This window comes from Oncorhynchus keta, chromosome 37, assembly GCF_023373465.1.
Source record: "Oncorhynchus keta strain PuntledgeMale-10-30-2019 chromosome 37, Oket_V2, whole genome shotgun sequence".
NCBI lineage: Eukaryota > Metazoa > Chordata > Actinopteri > Salmoniformes > Salmonidae > Oncorhynchus > Oncorhynchus keta.
In genome coordinates, this window is record NC_068457.1 from 13206995 (window position 1) to 13224904 (window position 17910).

The 17910-nt window shown below is 45.8% G+C and overlaps 1 protein-coding gene across 3 annotated transcripts in view; it reads left to right on the plus strand.

Annotated features, from left to right (window-relative positions):
* The window catches only part of LOC118370232 (nck-associated protein 5-like), a 189520-nt gene that overhangs the window by 44688 nt on the left and 126922 nt on the right, over nucleotides 1-17910 (plus strand). The window lies entirely within an intron of this gene.

Here is a 17910-nt window from a genome sequence, read left to right on the forward strand (position 1 = left end):
CATTGCAGGCTGGACATTGCATATTAATATCTGAGGTTTCACACTCTGTTACACATCTAATGATCTTTAATCCGTGCTATCATAGTCCAAGTAAGGATCAAGTATGTACTGTATAGGCCTTTGATAAGCTTCACTCATACATAACAAAGTAATGTATTCAAACCCATGCCGATTAACCAAACAGCATAGATTATAGAGGCAAGCAGCATCAGTTGTGTTGACATTAGTGACAGCTGATCCAGCTGGTTCCCTGCTCATGTATGTTTTTACATTTATGACCACATCTGAGAACGTAGCTTCAGCCTATAATGAGGATCTCGCTACAGGACAACACAATGCAACGCTGCCCCTGGGGGAGAGCTCACAGCCTGGGGCTCAGCCTCTCTCTCTGTCTCCCTCTGTCTCTCTCTCTGTCTCTCTCTCTCTCTCTCTCTCTCTCTCTCTCTCTCTCTCTCTCTCTCTCTCTCTCTCTCTCTCTCTCTCTCTCTCTCTCTCTCTCTCTCTATCTCTATCTCTATCTCGCTCTTTCTCTTTCTCTCTAGCACACAAAAGATCACCTGCCTCCACGCTCAGTCCCGGGGGCCAGGGTCCAAGGGGGGCGTCCCACAGGCCATTGTGAATGTCTCTAAACTCATGTATCACCAGCCCCTATTAGCTGCTATAATGATCCTCTCCGGGGCCATTTCCCCCACCACTTGATGTTAGATTAGCCTTCCAGTTCAAATCTTTTTTTTTAACCAAAGCTGGTACTCCTCAGTGTGTGTCCTCTTGACTAAGTCTGGCTGGGCCACTGTTCTGTTTTTAGTTTGTGCTGTGAATGTGTGAGTGAGTGAGTGAGTGAGTGAGTGAGTGAGTGAGTGAGTGAGTGAGTGAGTGAGTGTGTGTGTGTGTGTGTGTGTGTGTGTGTGTGTGTGTGTTGTGTGTGTGTGTGTGTGTGTGTGTGTGTGTGTGTGTGTGTGTGTGTGTGTGTGTGTGTGTGTGTGTGTGTGTGTGTGGGGTGTGTGCGTGAGGGGAGGGGATTATGCTGACAAGGTTGTTTGCAGTAGCATTTAACAATTTCAAAACAGAAAACCAAAGCAGTGCTGTATCTCTTCTAAAATGGGTATGATTCAACCTGACATTTTGTCCAACAAATAACCATAGATGTTTTTCTTCCAACAATGTAATTCAGCTGGATATCTTTACTGAACCTCCAGCAGTTGGATTTCTATTTTGCCCGTATTCCATTTCAAAATAAGATATCGCCACAGATAACAACCCAGGGATCTGTCTTTCCTCAAAGTGCGTACTGCGTCATACTGAACTGCCTCATATTATATTAAGGTATTTTCCTTCTGACATAGCTAATGTGGTCTGTCAGAAGCAGTTGCGGCTGAGGAAAGCCTGGTTTTCTGCCATTGAATTCTGGGTGAAGAGAAGCCACCCTTGGGTGCCCACTGTTCTTTTCACATCAGAGTTTTACCAATGAGGATGCGATGACCTCTATGCCCGACCCACTATTTTGAAACGGAAACAGGAAAAACTACAACTATAGAAAAATAATAATAATATGAGATTCAGCTGAATGTGGAGTTCATTGAGTCATTTTCTCAAGAGTTCATAAGACAGTGTCATAGAGAGCAACAGTTTTCTCTCCCATAGAACTGGGTGTCGTTGTTCTGTAACTCTTGTTTCCTCTCTAATCAAATGCTTTCCCCCCCGCCCATTTTGTGGTTTGGGAAGTCAAGTAGAGTGCTTTTCCCAAGTGGGAGGTTTCTTTTCAAGTGGGAACCAATCACGTAGCAGGAGACACTTGCCCATGTTATATTCTCATGGTTATAAACAAGTTATTTAAAACCCTGTCATGCTCGTATAGCTATTCCAAAATAGCATGACAATATACAGTGTCATTATGAAGTTGAACGTCAGAGAAAGCTGTCATTATTTGTTTTATTACATAGGACTCATCATAATATTATGATGGAAGGGCGGTTTAAGTCCTCGGGAGGCTGTATTCACAGTACTGATGTCACGCCCTGGTCTTAGTATTTTGTGTTTTCTTTATTATTTTGGTCAGGCCAGGGTGTGACATGGGTTGTTTATGTGGTGTGTTTTGTCTTGTTTTTTTTTGTAGGTCATGGGATTGTGGTTAGTGGGGTTGTCTAGAATAGTCTATGGCTGCCTGGAGTGGTTCTCAATCAGAGGCAGGTGTTTATCGTTGTCTCTGATTGGGAACCATATTTAGGCAGCCATATTCTTTGAGTGTTTGGTGGGTGATTGTTCCTGTCTCTGTGTTTGTTTGCACCAGATAAGGCTGTTTAGGTTTTCCATGTTTTTTTTTGTATTCAGTTGTTCATGTGTACTATTTCGTATTTAAAGAACCATGGACACTTACCACGCCGCATATTGGTCCTCCGATCCTTCTCGCCTCTCCTCTTCGGAAGAAGAGGAGGAAATCCCTAACAACTGACCATATTGCTGATGTTAATCAATGACGTTGTATGCAAAGCAATTCCCACATAAGCCATGAAGGCCCATTATTCTAATGATCTGATCACACAGAGAGTAGAAAAACAGTCCCTCACCACTACCTCAGGTTAATAAGAGCATTTGTCTTGATATGGCAATTCATTGGTTGGACCACCACCATCCATTCAGCCTATTGAGTCTTAGTCACTTTCTAAAGAGGCAATATTATCTATCTCCTATTCATGTGTCCATAACTCATGTTTATGGCGATGGGCTAGTGGCACTCAATGATTCCCTCAACCTCCTCATGATGGTGGACATAAATATAATGGGGGACATCCAGCCCTTCAGGTGAATGAGCGTAGCTTCTCTTCGGACCCCCTTTTGACCCCAGGGCCAATTGTCCACAGTGTCAACCGGTCAATGACTGTCCTTTGTGTGTGTGGCCCGCGGTTGCAGTAGCAGTGGTCACCAGGCCCTAGGGGCCATTGTAAAGGATAGATAGATAGATATAGCCTTGCTATTGAGAAAGGCCGCCGTAGGCAGACATGGCTCTCAAGAGAAGACAGGCTATGTGCTCACTGCCCACAAAATGAGGTGGAAACTGAGCTGCACTTCCTAACCTCCTGTCCAACGTATGACCAACATATTCCCCTCAGATTACACAGATCCACAAAGAATTCGAAAACAAATCCAATTTTGATAGAATCCCATAACTACTGGGTGAAATTCCACAGTGTGCCATCACAGCAGCAATATTTGTGACCTGTTGCCACGAGAAAAGGGCAACCAGTGAAGAACAAACACCATTGTAAATACAACCCATATTTATGCCTATTAATGTTATCTTGTGTACTCTAACCATTTGTACATTGTTAAAACACTGTATATATATATATATATATAATATGACATTTGTAATGTCTTTATTGTTTTGAAACGTCTGTATGTGTAATGTTTACTGTTCATTTTTATTGTTTATTTCACTTTTGTATAGTATCTACCTCACTTGCTTTTGCAATGTTAACACATTTCCCATGCCAATAAAGCCCCTTGAATTGAATTGAATTGAACAGACAGACAGACAGACAGACAGACAGACAGACAGACAGACAGACAGACAGACAGACAGACAGACAGACAGACAGACAGACAGACAGACAGACAGACAGACAGACAGACAGACAGACAGACAGACAGACAGACAGACAGACAGACAGACAGACAGACAGACAGACAGACAGACAGACAGGTCAGTGGGCTATCTAACCCCGTTTGGTCCCAGCAGCTGGTCAGCATACTGAGGGTTTGTTGGTTGGATGAAAGTTGTAGGAGAACTTGGTAGGTAGGCTACTATAGCATGGTACACGCACATTATTTCTCCTTGTGTCACCACCATCAGACACCTCATTGTAGTAATCCATACAGTTGTGGCAGTCAATTATCTTTGATTCTAATAATCATGCCTGTAGTGCATTTCAAAAAGACGTTTCTTACCATATACTCGATACATACAGAGAGGACGTTTCTGCCTATTCAATTTGAACCTCTATGTAGTCCGTCCCTCCCCCAGACCTTTGAGGTAAAGCTGTATTAGTGAGTATTACAATGAGTCAGGGAGACTCTTGGCTGAGTTGAGTCAGCTGAATTAGTCTCGTCCTGAGGCAGAACAACGTTAGTCAGGCTGCATCCCAAATGACACCCTATTCCCCATATAGTGCATTACTTTTGACTAGAACCCTATGAGCCCTGGTCAAAAGTAATCCACTATATAGGGATACGTGTGACATTTGGAAGGCAGACACAGGGAGACTCTTGGCTGAGTTGAGCTAGCTGAATTAGTGCATTATTATTGACCTAGTTCCCTGCTGCTCTCCTCTCCTGGCTCCAGACAGAATAAGAGGAGCTTGGGAAGCATTCTCTTCAAGTCTCAGGATATATTTATTCTAAATGAACCTTCATGTGTGAACGCTCAGGGTAAATCTACTCTGAAATGGCTTTGACAGGTGAACACTCAGGATTAATCTACTCTGAAATGGCTTTGACAGGTGTACAGCACACTCAGGGTAAATCTACTCTGAAATGGCTTTGGCAGTGAAAGCTCTCACCTTTTAGTTTTGTGAAATCAGAGCGGGTGTATTGTCAATGCAGAGGGTGAAGAAGTAGATGCATCATATCAGGTTTCAGGTAAGACCCAACTGCAGACTGTGTGAAAGTAACAATGTTTATTGTAACCACAGGGGCAGGCAAACGACAGGTCAAGGAAAGCAGGGGTCGATAAACCAGAGTAGAGGCCAAGGTACAGGGCGACAGGCAGGCTCAGGGTCAGGTCAGGCAGAGGTCGGTAATCCAGAGGTGGAGCAAAGGTACAGGACACTAGGCAGGCTCAGGGTCAGAGACAGGCAGAGTGGTCAGGCGGGCGAGTACAGGTTCAGGACAGGTAAGGGTCAAAAACCAGGAGGACGAGAAAAAGATAGACTGGGGAAAACCAGGAGCTGAGACAAAAAGCTGATAGTCTTGAACAAACAAGACGAACTGGCACAGACAGACAGAAAACACAGGTATAAATACCCAGAGGATAAGCTGGGAAGATGGGCGACACCTGGAGGGGGGTGGAAACAAGCACAAGGACAGGTGAAACAGATCTGGGCGTGACACATCAACTGTATCAGTGCAGAAAGACAGTTTTGGTCTTCCTGGATGTGTTTTCACAGTTCAATTAAGCATCTCTATGTGTAAAATCTTTAAAAACTATCTATGAAATATCATGCTAGCAATAATGTTGGATGCGTTTATGTGCGTTCGTCAGGTGTACCCAATGCATTATTATGTGTTTACAATGGGCAAATAAAAACCATTTCCAGTTGTCGCTTTCCTTTGGTTATCAATCTTCCAAACCATTCATAGAAGCACATAACTACTCATGTTCAAAGTATGACATGCAATGGAGAGTCACTTCTATGCAATGAATAGCAAAAGTCATTGTAAATAAATTGCTGGTCATTGGACATGTGACTTGTAACGGGACAATGCAGAAGGCTCTTGTACTGTCTGCATTATGTGATGGTGAGTGGATGAACAGCTCTTGTAAGGTAATGCTTTCAGTGTAGCGGGCGCACCATTGTATACCTCAGAGAGTGAGCTGATTTAACTTGAATCACTCCAGTCGGCCTAAAGAATGGACCTATGGTAAAGGATTTCCCAAGGGGGGGGGGCACCCCTAGATAAAAAGGGGGGGGGCACCCCTAGATAAAGAGGGTTAGCTAAGTAAAGAAATAATAACGACAGAACCGCATTTGTTATCGTAGGAGCAAATAGCTTGCCTAACCGAAGGAAGTTCAACTCTCGCCTTTTGACATTTTCCCACAGTAGCCAAAGCATCACTAGCTAATCCCAGAGATCAGAGGTTGAAAGATGAGGACGTCTTGAAAAAGAGAAAATAACACAAATAAACAAAAAGTGCAGTTTTAAATCCGTTGTGTGACAGCCGAGAAGATACAGTGACATCACTCTGCCAAATGACACATGCTTGTTTTATGTCCGACTGACCATTGACTTGTCTTCCTTATTTGGGCTGGGATCGCCTTTAGGGGTTAGCACCTTGGCTTTGCGCTAACGCTCCCAGGCATCTGTCGAATCCCAAGACGAGAGTTTTCATGTGTGATGATGTCACCCCAGTCTGAGTCTTAATGAGAACCAGAAGTTATGTCGAATTCCTCCGAGTCTGTTCCATCTGGAAGCAATGAAACAAAGATGGCGACTAAAAATAGAGGCCCACTCGAGATAATAATGAAACAGATTTATTGCTTACGGTGTAATAAGCATACAGTACATCTTCAAATTCCATACCTGACTGTAAATAGTGAAGGACTCTTAAAAATAATGGTAAAAATGTGCTTAACCCTGTAGCCTGTTACACTCATACGTATATATGGGTTGAAAATGACAGATTTGGACACTGATAAATGCCTAAATTGGAATGCAGTGGCTGTAACATCCTATACATGATGCCAGAGCTCTGGGTCTCCGCTTCGCAGCTCTGTATGGGTTTTGACTGACAGCCGTCCTGAACTTGAGCACCGTGTGCGACAAGAAGTTGCCCCCATCCTTTCCCGGTAATTGGTCAACTTTAGCACCTTTTTTGTTGTCCGAGTGGGGGAAATACTGTAAATTATGAGGACTCAGTGTATTTTTAAAGGTGAGCCGTTGAGGATTATAATAAATATAACTTTGATGTCATTACAAGCAAGTCAAACACCTGTGAATCCAATATGCGTTTCACATTTCCATATCGTAAAACTCATATAATACACAGTGTCAACGTTTATGATCACTATGTTTGATGTATAGTTAGAAGATGACATGACGCTGTACCCCGGGTTGTCCTGAACAGAATGAGCCTGTGTTTTCCGCGTTGTGAAGAAGATTTGCCGCGGGCCACTCATCTGAATGCACTCATGACTCCATTCTAAGCGCATCAAAATGACCATCTGCTTCTCTCAAAACCGTAAGATCGTGTTTTATCATTTTGCTCCTGAAGTTGGCAATAGAACAAGCTTTCGATTTATGCCCACCTGACCCAGATTGGGGTTTCTAATGGAGCGTTTTTGGATTGCGTATACAACAGTATTGTGTAAAGGCAGGATACAGGGCCGAGTTCCAAACGAAACAACCACAATAAACACCTTGTAGTGGAAGACTCTTCTTTGAGTCATAAAAGTGAATCGGCAATAATCCATCTTTCGATTTGACCTAAAATCTCACTTGAACTTTATATACAATTTGTAAATCCACTCCACAGAAACGCGAAAGTGAAAATAGGCCAACATAACAATAACATACTTTTATAGCAAGGATAATTAGCAGGATAACGGTACGTCATATAGCTTTTCAGCATTTTGTGCTGCTCAGATACTAGGTTTTTATTCCCCTTAATCTCCCCAAATCACTTGACTGTGTGCCACTGTGTGCTCAGCAGACACACTGAGTAGCCTGTGTGCCCAGAAACCTACTAGAAACACATGACATGGATCCCAGTAAAGTGGCTGAAGAAGGAGAGAGAAAAAGGAAATTGCCTCTTGAGAAGGCGCTTGTTGACTAACACTCATCACTTAGCGCCTAATGGGCTCATTCTGCATTCTTATGGGATGGCTTCAAAGAGGAAGTATAGCAAATGTCCCAACTTCCAAGGACTTCCACATATCATCCTCATACAGTGTGTTTCTGTATCACAAGATTAACACTAACATAGCATGTTAACACTTTTAGGTTCGAGTGCAAAGTTCCCTGATACATACAGTATCAGTTTGATGTTTGGTTTAGCTGTGGAATGCTGGACATTGCAGGTTGAAGGCTGGAGGCTATATGTTGTAGGCATAACACTATGTTCAGATACACCTGCCTACTGTAATATATGACAGGAAATCACCCTCTGCACCGTATCTGCATGAAAGCAATGTAAGACCCAAGAGAGGTTAAAAGTTACGCCAACCAATCATTGCTCACATTTCTCATTCCTGTTTCAAAAGACCTTTACACACACACACACACACACACACACACACACACACACACACACACACACACACACACACACACACACACACACACACACACACACACACACACACACACACACACACACACACACACACACACACACACACACACATCCCCCTTCAAAATAGGAAACCCATCCTATTCCTATCTGTTGTCTATCACTGTCACTTAAAATGGAAATATGGCTTGTGATAAGGATGAAAGGGGGCAGGGGGAATGACAGCGGTGCAAACAAACAGTGTTCCCGTTGTCACATTACCATTCTGTCAGGCTTCAACATTCCTGCTCCCTGTTCCCCGGCAACAGGGAATCTCCCTGGCATTCAGGGCCATTCCAGTGGGAGATGAGATTTGGAAATCAGGCAGAAGCAGATCCTAACCTTCCAGCTCCAGATTTTCCGAGGAATGTTTTGCCTGCCTCGACATCTGCCTAACACATGGGTCAACCTAGACACAGCGAGTGCGTCCCAAATGGCACCCTATTCCCTATAGAGTGCACTACTTTTGACCGGATCCCTATGGAACCCTATTGCACTACTTTTGACCAGGACCCTATAGGGAATAGGGTGCCATTTGAGACGTAACCCAGCCTAATCAATAAATCACCCAGCAGATTAAACAGAGAAAATATACTGTAATAAACCTGAAGCTGTGGGGTTTATTACATTGATAATACACAAGACAGGTCAAATGGTGGAGAAATATATATGTATATGTATGGAGAAAAATACATTTAAAAAAACATACTCTCGGGGGTCTGGAGTTTGTGTTGAGGAGACCAAGCTCATTTGTTTTACCGTGAATGTGTTCTCAAGTCTGGCTTCTCTCCATTCGTTGCTCCCAGAACGTCGGCAGCGAAGACTATGATAAGCGTTCGCTTGGATTTCGCTGTTTTACTGGTGTCAGGCTAGGTGAGGCGGTCATAAAACAAGTCACTAACTTCATGTGACTGGGGAGGATTTCTTTCTTTTTTTTAATAGGTTTTGGGTGGGAGCAAAAATATCTCACTAAGCCGAGTCACTCGGGGATAACACTAGCCTAGCCGGCTTAGACCTTTCTAACACTTTCAGCACTGTTCACTGGCCAAAACAGTGAGCTGGAATGACAAACCCCTCATTGACAAGGTGTGAATTTAGCCAATACACAAGGACACAAAGCATATACAGCTATACATATACAGCTTCAATAAGGTGAGAGGCAATATAGAGTGAATGGCTGCTGTTTGAGCAAAGAGAACACTGACTGAAAGTGAATGCCGCTTGCTGAATGTGCCTAATGTGTCTCATTTCCCATGAAGCTAAGGGGTAGCCAGGCCACCTGATCGCTGCGGCTCTTGTTAGTATGTTGGCAGAGCCAATTGTGCATGGCTAGGCTAGGTGTGGTGCCTGCCTGTCAAAGCCTGCACAAACAGAAGCTGAGATCCCCTCCGGTGGATCAACATCTGGTTCTCTCTCTCTCTCTCTCTCTCTCTCTCTCTCTCTCTCTCTCTCTCTCTCTCTCTCTCTCCTCTCTCTTCCTGTCTCTCTCTCTCTGCTCTCCCTATCCTCACTTCCTTCTTTCTCTCTCTTCTCTCTCTCTCTCTCTCTCTCTCTCTCTTCTCTGCTTATCCTCACTGTGTTTCTTTCTCTCGTTCTCTCTCTCTCTCTCTCTCTCTCTCTCTCTCTCTCTCTCTCTCTCTCTCTCTCTCTCTCTCTCTCTCTGTCTCTCTCTCGTACCACTATCTCTCTCCTCTATCCTCGGTCTCTCTCTATCTCTCTGTCTCTCTCCTCTCTGTCCTCAGTCTCTCTCTCTCTCTCTCTCTCTCTCTCTCTCTCTCTCTCTCTCTCTCTCTCTCTCTCTCTCTCTCTCTCTCTCTCTCCCCTGGGTGCTGAGAGGGCATTATTCTGGGGTGCGATATCCTGGTTACCGTTTCATTTCCGTCACCACCCCTCCTGTTCTAAACACACCTGGATGGATATTAGTCCCCAGACGGCCGTAACAACTGGCAACCGTCGACCTGTAAAGTCTGGCCACAGATCTGTCGGACTCTTTTAATGTGACCGTTTTTAAATGAATGCCATGGTTCTAAACATCAATATGGTGTATGAATGCAGTGTGTATTTTCCTATTTCACTACCTGCTTTTAGAAAGTTTTCATATGAATTGATCATATATACAGTATTTTTTTAAATGTAGAAATAGTTTAATTTCTAATAGACCCATTCTTTAGGTGTTCTACCCTCCACACATGTTTTCTGAGATACTGTCAAACAGAGGCTCTATGTTTAGTTTCCAAATGACATAGTGGCTTCATCTCTACACAGGTTGTACTATGGGGTGTTATGGAGTGGGCATGTCAGGTTGGATTTATTATATTTGTAAATTTTCTTGAGCATGATTTGCTTGGGGAACAGGCTTGGCTACTGTTCCGCCACATACTGCACAGGAATGAATGACCCACTCTTTGACTAGCCAACTGGGCGTTGGAAGGAGGAGAGAGGAGACAGGGGCTATTTAAGTGTTGAATATATCTTAATGTTTGGAAAGATAATCTGACACATTCAGATTCCTGACGGCCCGGGGAGGTGTTGATGTTGATGTCCGTCTGGTGTGCGTGTGTGTGCGCGCATGCCTGCATGCGTGCGCGCGTGCCTGCATGCGTGTGTGCGTGTGTGTGTGCGTGCGTGCGTGCGTGCGTGCGTGCTGGGACCAGGACGGGCAAGGTACTGTAAGAGGACATCAGATAACTGAAACCCATCCTAGAGGATGAACAGGCTTCCTTTGTGTAATCAGGTAATCCATATTCCCAGATCTGGACCCATTTGGGTGTGGTATGCAAGGGATGAATTTAGCACTGCAGGCTTTGTCTACCTGGTTTAGCCTGTTCCGTCTTTTACACTGACCTTGTTTGAAACCACTATGTATTCTCCAGTTTTTAAATATGTTTTTAGAGTGTATAGAATTGTCAGTTACTCTCCGAATGTTTTTAGAGTGTATAGAATTGTAAGTTACTCCCCGAATGTGTAAGGGTTTTCCTGTGGTGAAGGAGAAGCGGACCAAAATGCAGCGTGGTGGTTATTATGTTCTTTAATAAAGGAACTAGACATGAAATAACTAACAAAACAATAAATGTGCGAAAACCTAAACAGTTCTATCTGGTGCAAACACAGAGACAGGAACAATCACCCACAAACACACAGTGAAACCCAGGCTACCTAAGTATGATTCTCAATCAGAGACAACTAATGACACCTGCCTCTGATTGAGAACCATACTAGGCCGAAACCTAGAAATACCCCAAAACATAGAAAAACAAACTTAAACTGCCCACCCAACTCACACCCTGACAATACTAAAATAAATACAAAACAAAGGAAATAAAGGTCAGAACGTGACAGTACCCCCCCAAAGGTGCGGACTCCGGCCGCAAAACCTTAACCTATAGGGGAGGGTCTGGGTGGGCGTCTGGCGGCGGTGGCGGCTCTGGCGCGGGACACGGACCCCACTTCACCATTGTCTTAGTCCGCCTTATTGTCTGCTTCCGTGGCCTCCTAACCACGGCGACCCCTCTAAATGACCCCACTGGACTGAGGGGCGGAAGCTTGGGACAGAGGGGCGGAAGCTTGGGACAGAGGGGCGGAAGCTCGGGACAGAGGGGCGGAAGCTCGGGACAGAGGGGCTCTGGCGGCTCTGGGCTGAGGGGCTCTGGCGGCTCTGGGCTGAGGGGCTCTGGCGGCCCCTGGCTGACTGGCAGCACCTGGATGACTGGCGGCACTGGCGGACCCTGGTTGACTGGCGGCACCTGGCTGACTGGCGGCACTGGCGGCCCCTGGCTGACTGGCGGCTCAGATGGCGCTGGGCAGACGGGAAGCTCCGGCAACGCTGGAGAGACGGGTAGCTCAGATGGCGCTGGGCAGACGGGAAGCTCCGGCAACGCTGGAGAGGAAGGCTCTGGCAGCGCTGGACTAAGGAGCTCTGGCGCCTCTGGAATGAGGGGCTCTTGCGCCTCTGGACTGAGGGGCGGGAGCTCTGGTAGCGCCGAACAGGCGGGAGACTCCGGCTGCGCTGGAGAGGAGGAAGGCTCCGGCAGCGCTGGACAGGCGGGAGCACCTGTAAGGGTTGAGACGGAGAGACAGCCTGGTGCGGGGCGCTGCCACCGGAGGGCTGGTGCGTGGAGGTGGTACCGGATAGACCGGACCGTGCAGGCGCACTGGAGCTCTTGAGCATTGAGCCTGCCCAACCTTACCCGGTTGAATGCTCCCGGTCGCCCTGCCAGTGCGGCGAGGTGGAATAGCCCGCACTGGGCTATGCAGGCGAACCGGGGACACTGCGCGCAAGGCTGGTGCCATGTAAGCCGGCCCAAGGAGACGCACTGGGGACCAGATGCGTAGAGACGGCTTCATGGCACTTGGCTCAATGCTCACTCTAGCCCGGCCGATACGCGGAGCTGGTATGTACCGCACCGGGCTACGCACCCGCACTGGGAACACCGTGCGCTCCACAGCATAACACGGTGCCTGCCCGGTCTCTCTCGCCCCCCGGTAAGCACAGGAAGTTGGCGCAGGTCTCCTACCTGGCTTCGCCACACTTCCTGTGTGCCCCCCCCAAGAAATTTTTGGGGCTGACTCTCGGGCTTCCATCCGCTCTGCCGTGCTAGCTCCTCATAATGCCGCCTCTCTGCTTTTGCTGCCTCCAGCTCGGCTTTGGGACGGCAATATTCCCCTGGCTCTGCCCAGGGTCCTTTCCCGTCTAGAATCTCCTCCCAAGTCCATCTCTCCAAATAGTGCAGCCTCTCCCACTGCTGCTGCTGCTGTACCTGCTGCTTCTCCTGCTGCTGCTTTTGCCGTTGCCCGTTACCACGCCGCTTGGTCCTGTTGTGGTGGGTGATTCTGTAAGGGTTTTCCTGTGGTGAAGGAGAAGCGGACCAAAATGCAGGGTGGTGGTTATTCATGTTCTTTAATAAAGGAACTAGACATGAAATAACTAATAAAACAATAAATGTGCGAAAACCTAAACAGTCCTATCTGATGCAAACACAGAGACAGGAACAATCACCCACAAACACACAGTGAAACCCAGGCTACCTAAGTATGATTCTCAATCAGAGACAACTAATGACACCTGCCTCTGATTGAGAACCATACTAGGCCGAAACATAGAAATACCCCAAAACATAGAAAAACAAACATAGACTGCCCACCCAACTCACACACTGACCATACTAAAATAAATACAAAACAAAGGAAATAAAGGTCAGAACGTGACAGAATGTTTTCAGAGTGTATAGAATTGTCAGTTACTCTCCAAATGTTTTTAGAGTGTATAGAATTGTCAGTTATTCTCCGAATGTTTTTAGAGTGTATAGAATTGTCAGTTACTCTCTGAATGTTTTTAAAGTTTATAGAATTGTCAGTTACTCTCCGAATGTTTTTAGAGTTTATAGAATTGTCAGTTACTCTCCAAATGTTTTTAGAGTTAAAAGAATTGTCAGTTACTCTCTGAATGTTTTTAGAGTTTATAGAATTGTCAGTTACTCTCCGAATGTTTTTAGCCCTTTTAATGCAGCTTTTTTCTTTTAATGTTTGCTCTCAGTGTGAAGAACTTTGTGATTTACGTCTGTAAATGAAAAGCACTCTACAAATGTAATGTATTTTTATTATTATTATTATTATTACTCTAGTCCTCTGCTGAACTCTGAAGAAAGCATTTAGCTTCGTACTGGCGGCATATTGGTTTCTGACGTCAAGGCCTACAAACCAGATCACTCAGCTCTCCATGGCTTCTCATGACAAATCACATGTAATCACCATAGTAACCCCTTGATAACATAGATCCATGCCTTCATCAGGCTATTTGATCTAATCTATCACAGTCTTTGGGGGTGGGAGGTTGATGGGCAGGATTGATTTGGTATGTTGAAGTCATTTTGACCTGAGTAATGACTCTGAGGGAAAGGTCATCAGTGCTGTGCTACAGATAAGCCTCTGATAACATTAATTGATTCAAGCGAGGGCTAAGGACGGATACAATGAGCAGTTTCAATATCTGTGTAACCGCCGGTCTGATGCCTATCTTTGCCTGAGACATAAAGACTTGCGTTCACTCCCCGGGTCAGTGCCTAGGCTTTAGCGCAGAGGGCTGTCATAGTCATGAGGCCATATGACTATGCCATATGAGCTCTAACGTGTCGACACCCAGGGAAGTTTGTAATATCATTCATTCCCAAGTAGCTATAAACATTTCCTCAGAAAGAAGTGTTACGTTCTATAGGCATAACCTTTGACTGTCATAAGCCAGTCGGGAATTCCACATTCCATCTCCCCTTGAACGTCTTACATAGAGCAGATTTCCAGTTGGCTAAAGTGGGTCCCTAGGCCACTCTGCCATGTCATCGAGTCTCGGCCTGCCTTACGGCCAGAGAGATGGGGAGGAGGGGGCTGGCGGTTGGGGTTGAGATAGGTCCTGACCTTGGCTTTGACTGTTCTGACAGGTCTCACTCCCAGAGGCCACCGGGCAGCTCCAGGCTTTCTTATCTCTCTCACTCGCCTGCTGCCTGGGTCTCAGATCTACAACCCTGCCGAGGTGGGGTTGGGAGGAAATCACATTATAGATAGCTAGGACTTTAAAGGAAGACTGGAACACATACTGACCCCATACTGCAACTGGGTCAGGGATGTAGCTGGGTTTGAGTTTTTCTCAGCCAAAACCTAAAGGAACTCATATGTTTACTGGGATATGATCCCACCCTTTACAGCCTTTCAGTATGTGTGGATCTGCCAGAGAGAGAGCGAGAGAGGGGGAGAGGGAGAGCGAAATGCTCTCATGGATGAATAATGAATCTAATGTTTTATTACTGAAATTCTTGGACCATTTCTTATAAACACATATGTGTGTGGATGCGCGTACGTGCACGTGAGCATGTGTGTCTGGCGTAAAGCAAAGCTTTTTTGGCCGAGTTTCCGAGTGCCGCAGCAGTGGGGGACAAAGCTCATTTTAAAATGTCCTAAAGATTAGGAGGCACATGATCGGTTGGAGGGCTGCAGGATATGGGCCTCACAGCATGCCCAGTGAGGGAAGCCCTCTCCCTCAACAGCTCTAGCCTTCTTATCAAACCCTCTCACATACAGAGTAAACAGGAACTGCCATCGGCTGCCATAGACCCGAAACATGAACAAACACACAAAGGAAACTACAGTGTGAAAGTGTATGCCTACGCCAGCCAATTCCAGCTCAACAAATCCCAGTGCTTTGTTTCTCCCCTTGACTCCTACACTGAAGTTGAAATTGGATGCGGAATTTGGATGCTGGTTCATTCTTTGTCTTGTGTCCATCCTACAAAGAGAACCAGAGGAACGGACTGTATGACGGGGAAATCAGACACATTTGCAGATGATTGCATCGGATAAGACAGTCCCCGTCATCGCTAACTTACTTCGAGACATTTTATCGCCCTGTTAGTGAGCTCGTATGACTTTTAGACCCTCTATAAACAACTTCCTTTGTTTTCTGCCTGGTAGGGATTTGCTAACCATGGGATCTGCAGACACTTCACGAATGAGTCTCACAAGACTGTTGACTAGAGGTTTGTGCAGACAGAGAAGGTATAGTTTTGATACTGCTGCGGAGGAGTTTGAGGAGTTTGCACGCCGCACCGGGCACTGTTTTACAACCTCCCAGTGATATGACGACGGTTTCTGTCAAGGTGATATTCTGTCCTTATGAACGTTAGTGCTATTTAGACACTTCAATCACCTCAAGGAATCGTTTGGTCTGTATCGCACTCCAAGTGTACTTCGCGAAATATGCGTTCGATAAAGTTTGAGGCAAAGGTCCATCATTTTCTCTCTCCCAATGTAGGCGCGCGGGCCCCTGTGGGAACCCTGCAGCTTTCGCACACACAGTAAAAATGTCAGGAGTAATGCCCCACCAAAGATGTAACGTAATACACGGCAGCGTGCTCCGCATAACATATACGAGTCAGGCCTTAAATCGCCGGGTCTACATACCCTCCATTTGACATTACGACAGGCCACTGCACATTCTTTGCATGCCTTCATGTATGCGGAGGATTACGCCAGAACCCTATCATTAGCAGAGGTTTCAGCGATGACAACAGAGACTTAGCTAGCTGTGCTTAACGTTTGATGTGGGGTGTAAATCTTTTTGTGACATGGCACTCTGGTGATGGGTAGATCTCCCTGAGAGACAGGGAAAACCATTACCGGGCTGAATCCTAACTTGAGATCTGCTTTAACGTGGACTTTTGCTTAAATCATTGGGGATCTCAAGTTAGGATTTGGACCTACGAGACTATGTGGCCAATGCTCTCTAACAACAGATATTTTCTCCTGACAATTCCTCTGTATGACAACTTCTTTCCGTTCTAAATTGATAGAGCTAGATGCACTATAGTTGAGGTTTAGCAACTTTTGTTAACTAAACCTGTACATGACCTTGTTCATGCAGGATTTGGACGCTACTCAGATCATTCTCCCAGGTTCCTATCCTATCACTCTGATACTGTAAGCAACCCTGAGTCGCTTAACCCGGAAGCCAGCCAGGCTCGAACCCGGAACTGAAGTGACGCCTCAAGCACTACAGTGCCTTAGACCGCTGCACCACTCGGGAGGCAACTTCATTTGGTCCTGATGACATTCAGTGGGTTTAGCGTGACTGGCATCTCTGCTGGGTGTAGTGGCACCTTATGACTTCCAGATGGCCTTGGGGACACCACTGATAAGCAGCACCAACACTTTGAAATATTCCATTCAGATACTGTATGTGGACTAGTAAGTACGTATGTGCACTTAACCGTTTTTCTTATAGGTCACAAGCAAATGATGAAGAAAGTGAAAATAAAACAATTTCATCAGGTTATTTGGATATCCTTTCGTATGAATGACAAAATAACACATTGTCACCTGGCCATCGCCATGTTCTTCTGGCTTCTGTCCCTGCCCTTGATGATCATTGGTCACTTAGTATGCCCTTGACTGGCGACTTTGGCTGGAGGTCTGGGCTTGTGCCATCTTCAGTTGGCACGGGGGCATACTGGAGACGGTGGGCACCTGCAGTGGCTGGCCTCACGGCAGTCCTGAAGTGTGATAATTGCCCTGGAGCCAGCCATACGGTTGCCTTCTGAGAAGCGTGTTCTTAAGAGCTACTGTGAACACATCCCAGTTCCAATGTCTGACGATAAGGGGTTCTCTCTATTTTCAGCTTAAGAAAGATCATTACAGTGTTCCTCAATGTAGGTTTTACCATATCATGTATACAGTCTGTACCATCATATTTTCCCAGCTCTGGATACACACAGTATATTTACACTATTAAGTCTGTCTAGCACGGGCAATATGCTCATGGGACGAGTCTAAACGGTACTCAGCTGGGTCATCTCTCAGAGGAATTCCCCATGATTCAATTATACGTGAACAGCACACGACGGCGGTCTAAAAATCAATGGAGGGCGTCTGTGGCCGTGAGATAACGCTTTACCCAAGAGAGGCATCCCCAATACCAGTAATTCATTCAAGCTAGCCACAACCACGACCAAAGAATAAATAAGCCACTACAGGTAGTTCCTATATAGCCAACCACTGACACAGTCACCCTCTGCGTCTCCAAAGAACAGCTGGGTGGAATATTATGGCTAGGTGGCCAATATCTTCTACACTAATGTCTTATGCTCACTATACAGGCATGGCATAAACGAGCACATCATTAGGGCAAAGTCAAATAAGCTGGACATCTGTTTTTCCATACTGTTCCCGGGTCTCTGGCTCATTTGGCCAGAGCTGTAATTCAATAGCACACTTTGGGAGTGTGTGTGTGTGGAGTATGTGTGTGTGAAGGTATTCCCTCTTGACACTACACAGCTGGCCGCCTGCACTCAGGACCAGCCAGGCGAAGTTACCCAGCGGTGCTT